The sequence below is a fragment of the Octopus sinensis genome, linkage group LG6, assembly GCF_006345805.1.
Source record: "Octopus sinensis linkage group LG6, ASM634580v1, whole genome shotgun sequence".
Classification (NCBI taxonomy): Eukaryota; Metazoa; Mollusca; class Cephalopoda; order Octopoda; family Octopodidae; genus Octopus; species Octopus sinensis.
The window spans coordinates 70,608,824-70,622,843 of NC_043002.1; positions in this window are offsets into that span (position 1 = coordinate 70,608,824).

Genomic DNA, 14,020 nt, shown 5'->3' on the forward strand with positions numbered 1-14,020 from the left:
TAATAATAATAATAATAATGTTGATAATAATAATAATAATAATAATAATAATAATAATAATGTTAATAATAATAATAATAAGAAGAAGAAGAAGAAATACACCGGGGACGTTTAACGAAATATAGCAGAGATTTTTAGCAAATAAATCGGGGACGTTTAACATATGAGAGTGATAAAACACTGCTCCGAAATCTGTCCAAAACATTAAGAATAAAGACATCATATGGAGCTAAAAGTAACTGACAAATTGTTGAACTATATCCGAGTAAGTAATACTAATTGAAATTAATTTATATTTTCCAAATGAAATGGTGTATTTTAACTGTATATTATCTCCATTGCTCGCACAACACATGTAAACACGCTCACCACATTACGATCCAATCAACACCAGAACATCTCCGTCGCCAAACACCATGCACAAAGAATTTTAAATAAATTAAATAATACCGGTATTACTCAGTCCAAGAATAACAATCGAGAAGTACGTACTTTAAACTTGTTACACAAAAATAAAGGGAAAAACTACACGTGAAATACCATTTAACACCAGACATGAACGGTCTGGTACCCTACGAAAATGATGATCGTCAAAATAAAGGGCCGGATGTTATTCCTCATATCCCGCAAATAAAACCTAAAAAGCATAAATGGACACGAGAGGAATATATTTCAATCCTACACGTTTATCTTACAGCAGTGCTTTACCCAAAGAACGAAAACACCACAAGATATACATATAAAATCTGGAAGAAAAATAACTTAGATAAAGACTTGGATACAGAAATGAGCCCTAATAAACTAGCTAACATATGAAGATATATTCTCAAAGCAAAAATATGTCAGAAATATATAGAACACTTAAAAGGAAAAATACATCAGGAAAACGTAGATAGTAACCACACAGCAATGTCAAATATCATGAGCACTGGTACTGTAAAACACGAAGACAGACGTAACATTTCCAATAAAAGCAAAGTAAACAACAAAAGACAGCAAACCCGGTCCGTAGGAATGTATTATGATGAGCAACAAACACCAAACCAGAACATCACAGAGAAAAATATGAATGGGGTTGGGGTACGAAACAAATCTCAAACAAGGAAACAGTGAAGGTGAATCTAATGATTATGATACTCCAAAAATGAGCATAATCAAAGAACCGAAAGCCACAGATCTCAGTATGAACCACCGATTTTACCTCCCAAAAATTATAATTGATACTAAAACAACATCAATAGTAAATAGCAGGAACCTGTCCGCCACGGAACTAATAGCCACAGAAACAAATGTCAGTATGACCAGGCTGAATGATATAATATATGCAGCAGCCGCTGTGGCCACAAAAAAAGATGGATACTCCTTCAAACCCATCCAAATAGGAGTACCACCACTGAAACAAACCCTCTGGATAAATAATTTCCAGAAAAAAAATAGTAAAAAAGAGAAAATATCTGTCAATCCTTAACGAAACTAGTAGACAATCACCACTACTAAGCAACAAGAAGAGAACAAAAATACTGTGTAAATACAAACTTACAGAAAAAGGTTGAGCTGAGGTAAAAAAAAAAGCCAGCTAAAGCAAGATATCGTTGCCAAAGCACAAAGAATCAGTCGGTATGAGAAACGCCAACGTTTCTTTGGACAAAACAAACAGTTCAACCCCAAACGATTCTACCAAGAACTTGGCAAAAATAAAGTAGACATCAATCGAGCACCAACAGCAGAGGTGGAAGAATTTTGGAAAATATGGTCGGCGAAGGAACAACCTCAGAAAGGGTCTATCAAAACAACGTGCTCAACACCCGAACAACTTTGTCACACTATAACAATTGCAAAACCGAAGCAACTGGAAGGCACCCGGGCACGATAAGCTTCCCAACTTCTGGTTAAAATATCTGACAGGAGCAAATAAAAAGCTGGCTGAGAAATTTAATTACATACAAGCGGAGCCAGATACAATTCCTGAATGGCTCACGGAGGGGAAAATTATCCTCAGAATTACAGACCAATAACTTGTCAATAACTCCTTACAATTTACAAAGCCTTTACTGGAATAATATCGCCGAGAATGAGCAAGCATCTGGAAGAAAACAACCCGTTTCCAGAAGAGGAGAAGTGATGTTGCAAGGGCTCATACGGCTGTAAAGATCAACTAATGATCAATAAGGCCATAACTGAAGACAGATGCAAAAAGAAGAATCTAAGTATGACCTGGATCGATTATCGAAAGGCTTTTGATAGTATTTCCCACACACGGATCCTAGAAACACTAGCCACGAACAAGGTAGCACCAATAATCATAAAATATATAACACATTCCATTAATAAATGGCAGACTGTGCTACAGCGCCAAACAAAAGAGGGCCCCATAAAAACCAAAACCATCCCCATTAGAAGAGGAATGTTCTAGGGAGACACGCTCTCTCCACTCCTTTTTTGCTTGACACTGACAGCTTTATCTGACATGCTAAACAGAACTGAATGCCGAAACAACAGTTACGACAAAACAATCCGCCACCTTATATATGTGGCTGACCTAAAACTGTACGCTACAAATCATAAACAGCTGGAAACATTACTACAGACAGTACGTGGATTTATCAAAGAAATATATATGAAATTTGGCTTAGAAAAATATGCCAAAGCAACCTTGAAAAGAGGAAAACTATTTACCAGTAGCAACATCACACTAGATAAAGCAAATGAAATATGAGAATTAGACAAAAGCTAGACATACAAATATCTAGGAATCAATGAACTAGATACGATACAACACGCACAAATTAAAGAGAAAATAAAGAAAAACAGAATACTATATACGAGTTAGATTAATACTGAAAATAGAGCTCAATGCGATAAACAAGATAATAAGTATCAACAATTTAGTCGTTCCAGTTATAAGTTACAACTACAATATCCTTACTGGACATTAAATGAACTAATCAAAATAGACAGGAAACAAGGAAAATAATGGCAGGATTTAGGATACATCACCCAAAATCAGACACAGAAAGGCTATATATACAACGTATAGAAGGTGGTAGAGGCCTTATACAGCTAGAAAACTATTACAAAATAAACACTTTAGAACTACAAAAATACTACTTCAGAAGCAAGGAAAACTAATGCAAATAGCCACAAAACACGAACAAAACAAAAACTGTTTTCAGTCTTTAACGAAGATGACAAATACAAACAAGAAGTCATACTACCTAAGAACAATGAAGAAAAAGAAGAAACAACAAAAGCTATAAAACAAATGAAATCCAAACTAAAACTAGAACAGCAACGGATTATGATAAAACGATAGCAAGAAAAACCCCTTCATAGCATTAAACTAAACGCAAAAAATAGACAAAGCAAAATCCCAGCAATGGTTGAGAAGCTCAGGACTCAAAGCAGAAACTGAAAGAATTTTAATTGCAGCACAAGACCAAAGCCTCCCTACCAGAAATTACCAAAAACATATAATGAAAAGAAACATAACAAGTAACTGCAGAATGTATGGAGATGAACAAGAAACAATAAATCATAATGTCTCTGGCTGCTCAGTCCTGCCTAAGAAGGAACATATTCACAGACACGACAGTTAGGACCTTCATACACTGGAAGTTATGCCAACAATATGGAATAACAGAAAAAGATGGTATAGGCTCACGCCAGAAAATGAGAATGCAGCAATACTATGGGATATGCCAATACACACAGATAGAGAAATTAAAGTTGTGGAGATCATGAAGAAAAAAATACATTTTAAATGATGTATCAATACCAACAGATTACAACTTTTCTCTAAAAGAAATGAAGAAACTGGAAATAGCGGTAACTCGAATGTGGAGTCTAAACCAGAAACAATTCGAATCATAGTAGGCGCATTAGGTATGATAAAAAAAATATTCAGACAAATACATAACAAAAACACCAGGACTTACAAATATATATAACATACAGAAAATAGCACTGCTAGGCACCGCACACATCCTACGTAAAACACTTTCAATAAAATAACTATAAGAGCATCAAATCAAACTACAGCACATACCCAAGGCACACGGAGCTGCGCTCGGTAGTGCAGTGAAAGCACGTGATAAAAATAAGACTACTGAATAATAATTATAAGTATTCAAGATGTGGAGCATGAAGGTAAAAACAATACCAATAATAATTGGAGCATTGGGCACAATACAGAAAACATGAACAAAAATGTAGAAGCTATACCCGGCTCCTCAACACTACACAAAAGTCCCTGCTCGCCCAAATGCTCTTCTAGGAATAGTCCACATCCTACGCAAGACACTATCAATTTAATGATATAGCCTAAACAAAATAGCACACAAATACAAGACACACACTATACAGCAATTACACAGTGAAATAAACTTCCATCAGCAAGTTAGATAACCAGCGCGTTACTCATTCAACACTCAATACAAGCAGTAACGCAACAAAACACTGCACCATACATCAAGCGAAAAAAAATTAACACAATACAATCCCGGCAGAGTTTGCGCACTCTCAATAAAAAAAAAATAGAACACACAATGCTGTACACCCCGCAGCAAGACGAAGTTGTAGCAGGTGATGCAGTAGAAATTTGCCGCAAACTACAAAATGTTGATCGATTATATGATGATGATTATGATGATAATGATGCTAATAATAATAATAATAATAATAATAATAATAACAACAATAATTATGATGATGATGATAATAATAATATTAACAACAATAATGATGATGATGACGACAATAATAATAATAATAATAATAATAATGATGATGATGATGATAATAACAATAATAATGATGATAATAATAATAATGGGTTACAGCAAATATTCTGCTCAATACCACAGATTTGCTTGTCAGTTGTTTGACCTTAACCAGTTGACCATGTCCCTTAGTAGTTGACGATATGTGCATCTCTGATCACGAGCAAAATTAGTGGGGGAGCGTCATATCCATGTGTTGAGAGCGATTCTTAGAGGTTTGGATAATTCACGTTTGGAAGCATGGGTGGTTTGTTCAATATATTTAAACAATCATTATTCAGGGACCTAATGAGCGGGATGGGCTACTCGAACAAAAGGAAATTCTAACTGAGCCCCACCTGCAATGTCATGCGCTGTTTATCTTGATATGAGATCACCATGTCGCGCACATATGGTTGGGATGCATGTGCCTGGTGTACCCTTATCAGACGTGTAGTCATGATAGGTATACTGGGCTTCGTACATTTTACCCCAGTGTCACTTTGATGGCATGCACTGCCCTCTCACTAAATGCTGCTACTACTACTACTACTACTACTACTACTACTACTACTACTACTACTACTACTACTACTACTACTACTACTACTACTAATAATAATAATAATAATACCTACTGTAGGCACAAGGTTGGGGTCACATTAAACGAGCCATTCTGTTCAGCCCAAACCGAACTGTGACTCTGTTGCCACACTGCTCCTCCTCCACTCGGGCACAGGGATCATCCTTGTGTCAGTTGCAATGAATTTCCTAAGCACGTCGTCTATGTTTCTAACTAGACCGCCCTTTATTATAGATTTCTCTATTGCTAAAACCTTATTGAGTCTAATCTATTCTACACTAATTGCCCTTTACGGAGTGAGTCACCTTTTGTTGATGGTGAATACCTCCGTCAGTGGTCGATAAAATAATTCGCTAATTCAATTTCCGTAGCCTATGTACACCTTAAGAAACGCGGTCAGCTTCCTCTATCTGGGCCTCTCTCAATGTAGTTTGTCTCTACAGGCCACAGCTTTGTGACCTGTGAGGCCAACTATTTTCTCATGTTTACAACCTGTGCTACCCTTATATATGCGCCTACAGTTTGTCTTATCTAATGATGACTCATTTCATCTACTGCTGTTCACCTATGTCCACATTGGCACATTTCGGCATTCCAGTCGGTACTTATCAGACAAAAGTCTGAGTAAGTTTGTGAGTTATTTTACATTCCACCTCCTATAACCCAACCCTACAAAATACAGAACGCACTGCCAAACTGTTTGACTCGTCAGTTTCTAAGTTGACACCAAATCACATGCATTTACACTGTCTATTCTGAGCACGACCAAGTTAGACAAGAGAGAGGGAAGCGAAAAATGGTTACCGTACTCCTATGTAAGGACAGTGTGGCGTTCCTACGGATATGTGAGTTTTCAAGAGTAAATTTGTATGTGCAATGGAATGCTATTTGCGAATGTAATATAGTTATGATGCATTTGTTCGGTAATTTTATGGTGGTATATACGTCTATTGGTTCATATCTGTGTGTATTTAAGTCGGTGTTAATGATCTTTTTGGGCTCTAGTTGAGATGTATGATGAGTGCACAAATTAGATTGTGCTTGTTATAGGTGGTGTAGGAATAGGGATGGTGGTCTTGGTAGTAGTGGTGTTGCTGTTGTTAGTCTTGTGGTGGTACATTGTCGCTCAGAGTTATCTTCCCTATTTTTCCGTATCTGGTCATTTTTATGTGGGTGTGTTTTTGTTACTTTTTTGTCTTTGCATTGGTGACTGTTTCTTTTATAGGCTTTTCACCGTCATCGCCACTGAATGACATCTCAATGAGGTCCCAGGGCAGAAGAAGCATGTCTTGAAGGTGATTGTTCAGTTTTTGCTGTTCGGGAAAATTTAGTTGTTGATATTCTTGATGTGCCATTTGTGGGAATTTTAAGGGTACCACTTGCAGGCCGTAGTTCTTTTGTCCTTTTTGTTGCTACTGTTTCTACTTTTAGTGATGTTGTTCGTGTTGTTTCTATCGGTGCTGCGTTCAGTTTTGTATCTGGTGTTACAATTACTGCTGCTGTTCTTTCATGCTATTGTGGTTGTTGAGTTGGTTATTTGCGTTGTGGTTGCAGCTGTATTTGCTGGTGTTGACGTCATTAATTTGGCAGTAGCGTAGGTCAACTTTCAGCTCGCATTTTATGTTGTTTTTGAGAGCCAAAAGCTTTAAATGATTAGTATTTCCACATTTGTATCATCGAGTTCTTCTACTTCCCACCTTCACCTGCATTTAAAACCCTCCTGTGGCCTCTATTATGTTAGAGATTTTGTCCATGGCTTTGCTTTCATCTGAATTGAAACCCCTACTTCCATTCCAAACCAGTTTTTTTTCCGGAATATTTGTGTTTCTAGGAATCATCGAAGCCACACATTTTGCCACCCACCATAGATTTAGATTTGGTCATATATTTGACGGTTTTACTTCATCCACTCTCCACTTCAGGCAAATCATTTCTTAGCATGGCAACTTAGCAACTAACTCCATCGTAGAGTATAATGCCGGAACAAATACAGCAGAGGATCGTTCCAACCCGCTAAAGATTCTCTCAAACCACCGATCTAAATAGTTTCTAATTTATGAACAAGCCAAGCAAATCTTGCGAGAAAGGCTTACTCCATACCATCGATCCAGTTGTTTGACTAATATTTATTTCATTGTCACCGGAACGATGAAATGCAAACCTGAAATCGGCTGGATTTGAAGAATTGCTATGCATCTTATCTGAGGTTCTAGTGATTCTGTTGCTTTTCCAACTTTTACTTAAACTCCAGTGTAGGTATAAGTTCAGAAATTTTAGAGAAGGAATTAATCGATTATTCTGACCTTCTTGGCTATGGCGGATTTGTACTTCATTTTACGACTCCTAAGGGTGACAGATAATGTTCACCTCTGCTAGATTTGAACTTTCAGCATAAAGAGCTGTAAATAAATACCGCAATAACTTTTGTGCGATTCTATACAGCATCGCGATTAAACCCTGTACAAATATTACATAATGTTTTATTACAAAAAGCACATAAGCATAAAAAATTAAAGAAAGTGTCACGTTCCCAAGGCATGCTGAGCTACGGTCAGTAGTGCAGTAACGTCATTCAATAAAAATAAAATTACTGAATTAATAATAGAAAGAACAAGAAGGGAAAAAAGACTACGAATAATAATAAGAAGAAAGAAACGAAATATATTCATGCCATGAATATATCAGCAGTATTAGGCTGCCTGGGGATATAGCTTTATAATAATGGAGTGAAACAGGACAGAAATAGATAGAACATTAATAACACAGAGTGTAACATAATTATCTGACCCTCACCTACTGAATATTTCTGAACATGTGTGTGTAAAACTTGACTACAATGTATCAAGAGACATTATAAAACAATTCTTAAGTTTGTGCATAGCATTTCTTAGTCACATGTAAAATGTTCCGTGTCACAGAGCAATATAATGACGAGAGGGTTAATAATTGAACCATCAAAGCGACCTATGCAAACCTAACAATAAATTGTTTTTCGTCTTTAACTGCTTAAGTTTAAATATAATATTTTACACATAGAAAATAGTAAACTTAATGACCATTTTGAATAAATTAAATCATTAAAAGACGAGTGAACGAGACAGTGTCTATGCTGTTGCTCACACTGTTAGAAACTACAGCCATATCTAGATCAAATCACCTAGAGATAACCTTAAATAATATAGTCTGGAGTACATAATGGCAGAAGAATTGCATGATGGTCATAATTGAGATATCTTTGACTATATTTTTTTTGTTTAAACATGGAGGTCATGGATTTAGAAATAAACAAGAGCAGCCACGGTCGACTAAAAATATTAGCCAAGCGTGGCCCTATATACACATAACAATTTGAGAAGTACATGCCGGGGAAATATTTGAACAGAGGTCTCCTCATTAAAAGTTGGCTTAGTGTTAACAAACAACAACATAATACTGTTGTAGCGGTAATTCGAAACCGAATCCCTGGATACGCAGTCAGACATTACGAGCAAACTATCATAGTTACCTGTGATTGATCTGTTAACCGACCAATCGACGCAAAGCGATGGCGAGGAGAGGGGTTTTATCGAATATTCTAGAATTTTGCTCCGGTCATCTATAAAAAAAACTTTTCGGCGTGCATCTTTATAGTCCGACGGAGCGGGGGACGACCCAAGGAGATGGCCAAGACTGACCGCACAGATAGATGACCAAGAACATCCATTGCAAGGAAGGTAGCACAATTGATTTCAGATATCTTTGGCAAAACGCATGTTGCTGTACCCATAACTCTCAATAATTTCAGAGAAGCATCTCTCTCTTCCAGTCTGTAATTATTGTTGTTAACTGTAAAATCCAACACAGTTTGTCTTTATTTGCGATCAAAATGTTTCTGTTAAATGTTCGCGCAGAGTGTTCAGTTACTTCAGGCAGCCAAGAAACATATTTCCAATCATTGACTCACTCAACCAGCTACCACCAGTCTATGAACGAAACATCATGAGACCACACGTGATACAGGAAAGTATTTCAAATTTTTCGAGTTTCAAAAGTTCAACAGATATATTTTTCCGTATGAAAAGGTCTAACAAGAAATTTCTACAAACTAAATCGTCATTTAGGGGCATGATAAGAAGAATACATATAATAGAAGTCACACAAGAAAGATGTTATTGAATTCACCACATTCGAAAAATATGTCGTACACTACATCCTATAAATGTAGTTAGAGCGGTATAATCAAGCAGTTCGATTATGTAAAATTGGAGGATTTTTGTTTTACTGTCTTCCAAAGTCGAATTAATATATATTTCGCATATGAAAGTTTGCTTGGGCTGGGAAATAAAAATGCGAAAATCTTTAGGTAGCATTTGTGTCGAAACACATTTTAGTTCTCACTATGTACAATGATACATCGTGTTACCTATAACGTTCTAGTAAATATACATGCAGGAATATATAATGTTGGCAATTCATCCTTTTTTATTTTTAGACCATTTGTTCAACATGAATATTTGTATGCAAGAATTTTACGGTGATGCTTCAATGTTCATAATATAAGAAATGAATATATATTGCTTTATCTCTAAAATAATAAATGATAATGATGGTAGTTATGACGATTTTCAAAATACCTATGTGGTATCTGAGGAAAAAGTAAAAACACGTTGAGTTGATGATCATAACAATGAGAATATATTTAAATAACTACATACATTAAAAACAAAACAAAACAAAACGAAAACGAAAATGTCTGTGTGCTGCCATATATTACCAATTAAAACGTCATTTGGCAAATATATTTTCTGAAATATCTGTCATTATTGTTGTTATTCCCATCTTTAATTTCACTAACATCTAGAGTATACAAGCTAAGTTTTCGTATAAACATATTTGTGTTACAGTCTGGTAACCAAAACTAATCAATAAAAATCTAACGTTAAACTGGAAGTCTAAACTCGTACTTTAACCAACATTGCTCTCCGAAATATTTGCTCTGAGAACCAAACAATGTCTTCACTTCTATTGTTGGTATTAGTAATACACATTACCACCGTATAAAGCATCCCCCATCTCCCTTAAAAATCCATTATAAATATGCATTATGCTATATCTCTATATTTGATTTCGTAAGATCTAAATATTTCTTATATTTTATATTTTCATGTCTTCCCCTTTCTCGAATGCCTTACACGTTCAACATTTGTAACCATTCCCAGATATAGCTAAAACTTTCTGTTATTGATTGTACAAATCTATACTTATTGCTTAAGAGTAGAAGGCAGTTTCTCATTTCTTCTTTTCTTATTTCAACATACGTTCCACTCCTCCTGAGATCTTATTTTATTTCAGTTGGTATTATTTACATACCAAATTTTGTTTTTATATCTGACAATCCCAGGTGCAAGAGAACAAAAAAAAAACAAAACAAAACAAAACAAAAAAAAAATCACAAGAATGCTTTGATACACTCTCACTATTACTTTACTGAATCATTGATGGGGTTTCGTAAGAAAATGATTGTTCTCAACCATCAACAGATATTTTTCTTAATGTTTTCTTTTGTGAACTGCATTGCTAATGTACGCTAGCAATGATGTAGGTTTCAGTGCAATTCCTTTCTGCTTTACCGATATGCATATATTAATGTTGTCTAAGCTCACCTCTGAATACATACATAGAAATACATAAGTACGTACATGCACGTAATTATATATATATATATATATACATATATGCACACACACACACACACACACACACACACACACCACACACACACACACACACACACAACACACACACGCGCGCACACACACGTTTCTATGTCTGACCCTAAGAGAAAAAAACACTTTATAATAAAAGCAGGTTATATAAGTTGCAGCAACTAGATATGTGTTCGCTATATCTTTTCTTCTGTGTTGATTAATGTTTCTAGTGGATGCACATGTATACAATATTCCCCATGGATCACTGACAAAAGATTATCACAGACAAAACCTCTAAGAGAGAAATTATTGGGTTTATACATAAATATATTGTAAACAGCAGAAATGTTGGGAATTCAAATATTGTCTTTCTGCTTGTAAATTTGTTAAGAAGTTCTCTTAGAAAACACTAACAAAAAATATAATGTAGCCTTAGAATATTTTTCCTGTAAAGCACTTGTAATGTGCTCATTGAAAATGGATAAATTCAAACATGTAGCGATCTTATAATCATATTATTGTAAATCCGAATTTATTCATCTTCATTGAGCACTTTACAAAACATTTCAACTGGGAACTATTTTCATATTTGGGATATATTTGTATAATCGGTATAAGACGTCCAGTGCTATTTTACGTTTACATATTCGTTTTGTTGTTAATATCAGAGAGTTGAGTAACACACACCTGCATTTGTGCTCCAGCTTGGTACAGAGCCCGCTATTGTGACTAAGTTTATAAAATCCTGCAATTACGAGCATGTCTATATGTAAAATTAAATGATAGAACTGTTGTGTTATAGTTTATCAACAATATGACCAAGGTCAAATATCTCAGGGCAATATTCTTTATATTGCATAAATATACGGTTAGGGACTTGTATATTTAATATAGTGAGAAGAAAAATACTGGTGATCTGACTTTATTCATGTACGTCATGAAACAAATTTCTCTTTAATCGTGTCTAAAATCTAAAATGCCAACAAGCACAGGTATAAGTCCACAAACATCAACCAACCAATTCCCTGAGGTATACTCAGTTATATTGTTGATATCCTTTATCTGCGTCATTATAGTCATTCTATTTAAGAATACACCGATTACTGTCAGTTTTCCCAATCGAGTAGAATAGAGTTCCCTGAGAATGTGTGATAAGACCGAATCATACTCTATATATTCATCAGTTGTTTCTTACAAAAAAAAATGGATGTCATATGCAATTTAGATATTGTTGTGAAACTGCAGGGTAGATATTTTTTTAGTTCGCTCCAACACATTTGTATTCAAATTTTGTTTTAATCACTGAATAGAGATGTTGTCTACGAGCAACTTTTTAACTCTCAATAATTCGAGAGTCAAATATGCAATATACCAATTTATATCTCACTATATTATAAATGTAAAACTCTTCCGTATGTCCTATGATTTGATCGCAAGTCAAAGTAAAACCTTCTGGCTTCACAGAACGCTTTTACAATCTTTATCTGAAAAGTTGTAAGATGAGTGTCTCCTGCTTTTTACTACAAATTTGAGGATTCATTCGTTCATTGTTACAAACGTGTAACAAATACTATTGAAAATATCTATTTTGCTACTTTAAAAGTGGGGACATTGAAAAGTGATTTAAATATAGATACTGAATTTACGCGAGGGACAGACCTGGACTTTTTCATTTTTCTACTTGCTTAGTGACTGAAAACACAACAACTCTGCCAAAATGTCATTCATATATAGCAAGTAATTACTAGTAGAAGTGAAGTCAAGCGTTTGCCACTCACCGTTATCTGTCTTGCCAATAATTAATGTCAACAAAATAGGAAATTGAAGGCTTTCTGTCTGCTTTGTCTATTATCACATCTTCCAAATACTTAGACTTCAGCAGCCATGAATATATTCGTATGAATGAAGCCAACGAAGAAACTATTCACCACTCAATCTGTAAGCAATAACAGCCAAATTTTCCTGAAATCATATTCCGTTTTACAATGAGACTGAACACAAGATGTCTCTCTTTCTGCCTTGTTATATATATGTATGTATATATATATGTATGTATATTGATAGAAATGGCAAGACAACAAAAGAATGAAAGAGACCTCGATATTATGTAAATAGAGGAATTTATCTGTAACTATGATATATGACAATTATTCGGTAGCCATGATAAAACTCCGAGTTTCGAATGTCGGGGCGGAAACCCACGACGGCATCTCTTCAGTGTGTTAAATATCAGGTTCATCTCAACTACTAACTTTAAAATTATAATCGCATGCAACACACAAAAACCACAATATGAAACCAGCTGTTCATGCAGGAAAAAAAAATTGTGCTCGCTAAATGGAGCTTGCATGTCCGAGACCATCATTTATGAAGCCAACGTGGACTCTATATCCACTAAGGATATGGTTTCGACGAAGAAATACGTGGACATTACAGAGGGTAATTACAAGGTCAGGTTCAATAATTGCACCTTGAGCTTCTGGCACTGGGATAAAAGGAAAACGACCCAATTTTCAAGTCATATATGGTCCTTAAAAGATAAAGGTGTCAGTTACAAGATCCATTGGAAGGTCTTAGCCAAGTGTAAGCCCTACACCAACACTAGTGGAAACTGCAGTCTTTGTGATATGGAAAGATGGCTCATCTGGAAAAGCGGCTTAGACCCCGCTACAGGTCTGAATTCAACAACTGAACTTTTCGGAAGATGCCCATATGTAGCTGAATATTTGTTACGTTTATGGTTCCCCCGAGATTACATACAGGACTTGCTTTCTATATTGTGTCCATATACAAGCTTTTTATCTCTCTATACTTTTTACTTATATTTCTTATATATATTTTTTATATATTGTTTTACACATTTATAGCAATATTGGTTTATAGTTTTATTGCTCATATATTTTTTTACACATAATTTTTCTGTATTCTACATTCCACCCTGCACTTTTCATGTGTATATATAGACGTGCATATGGAAATTTTGTGTGCGCGTG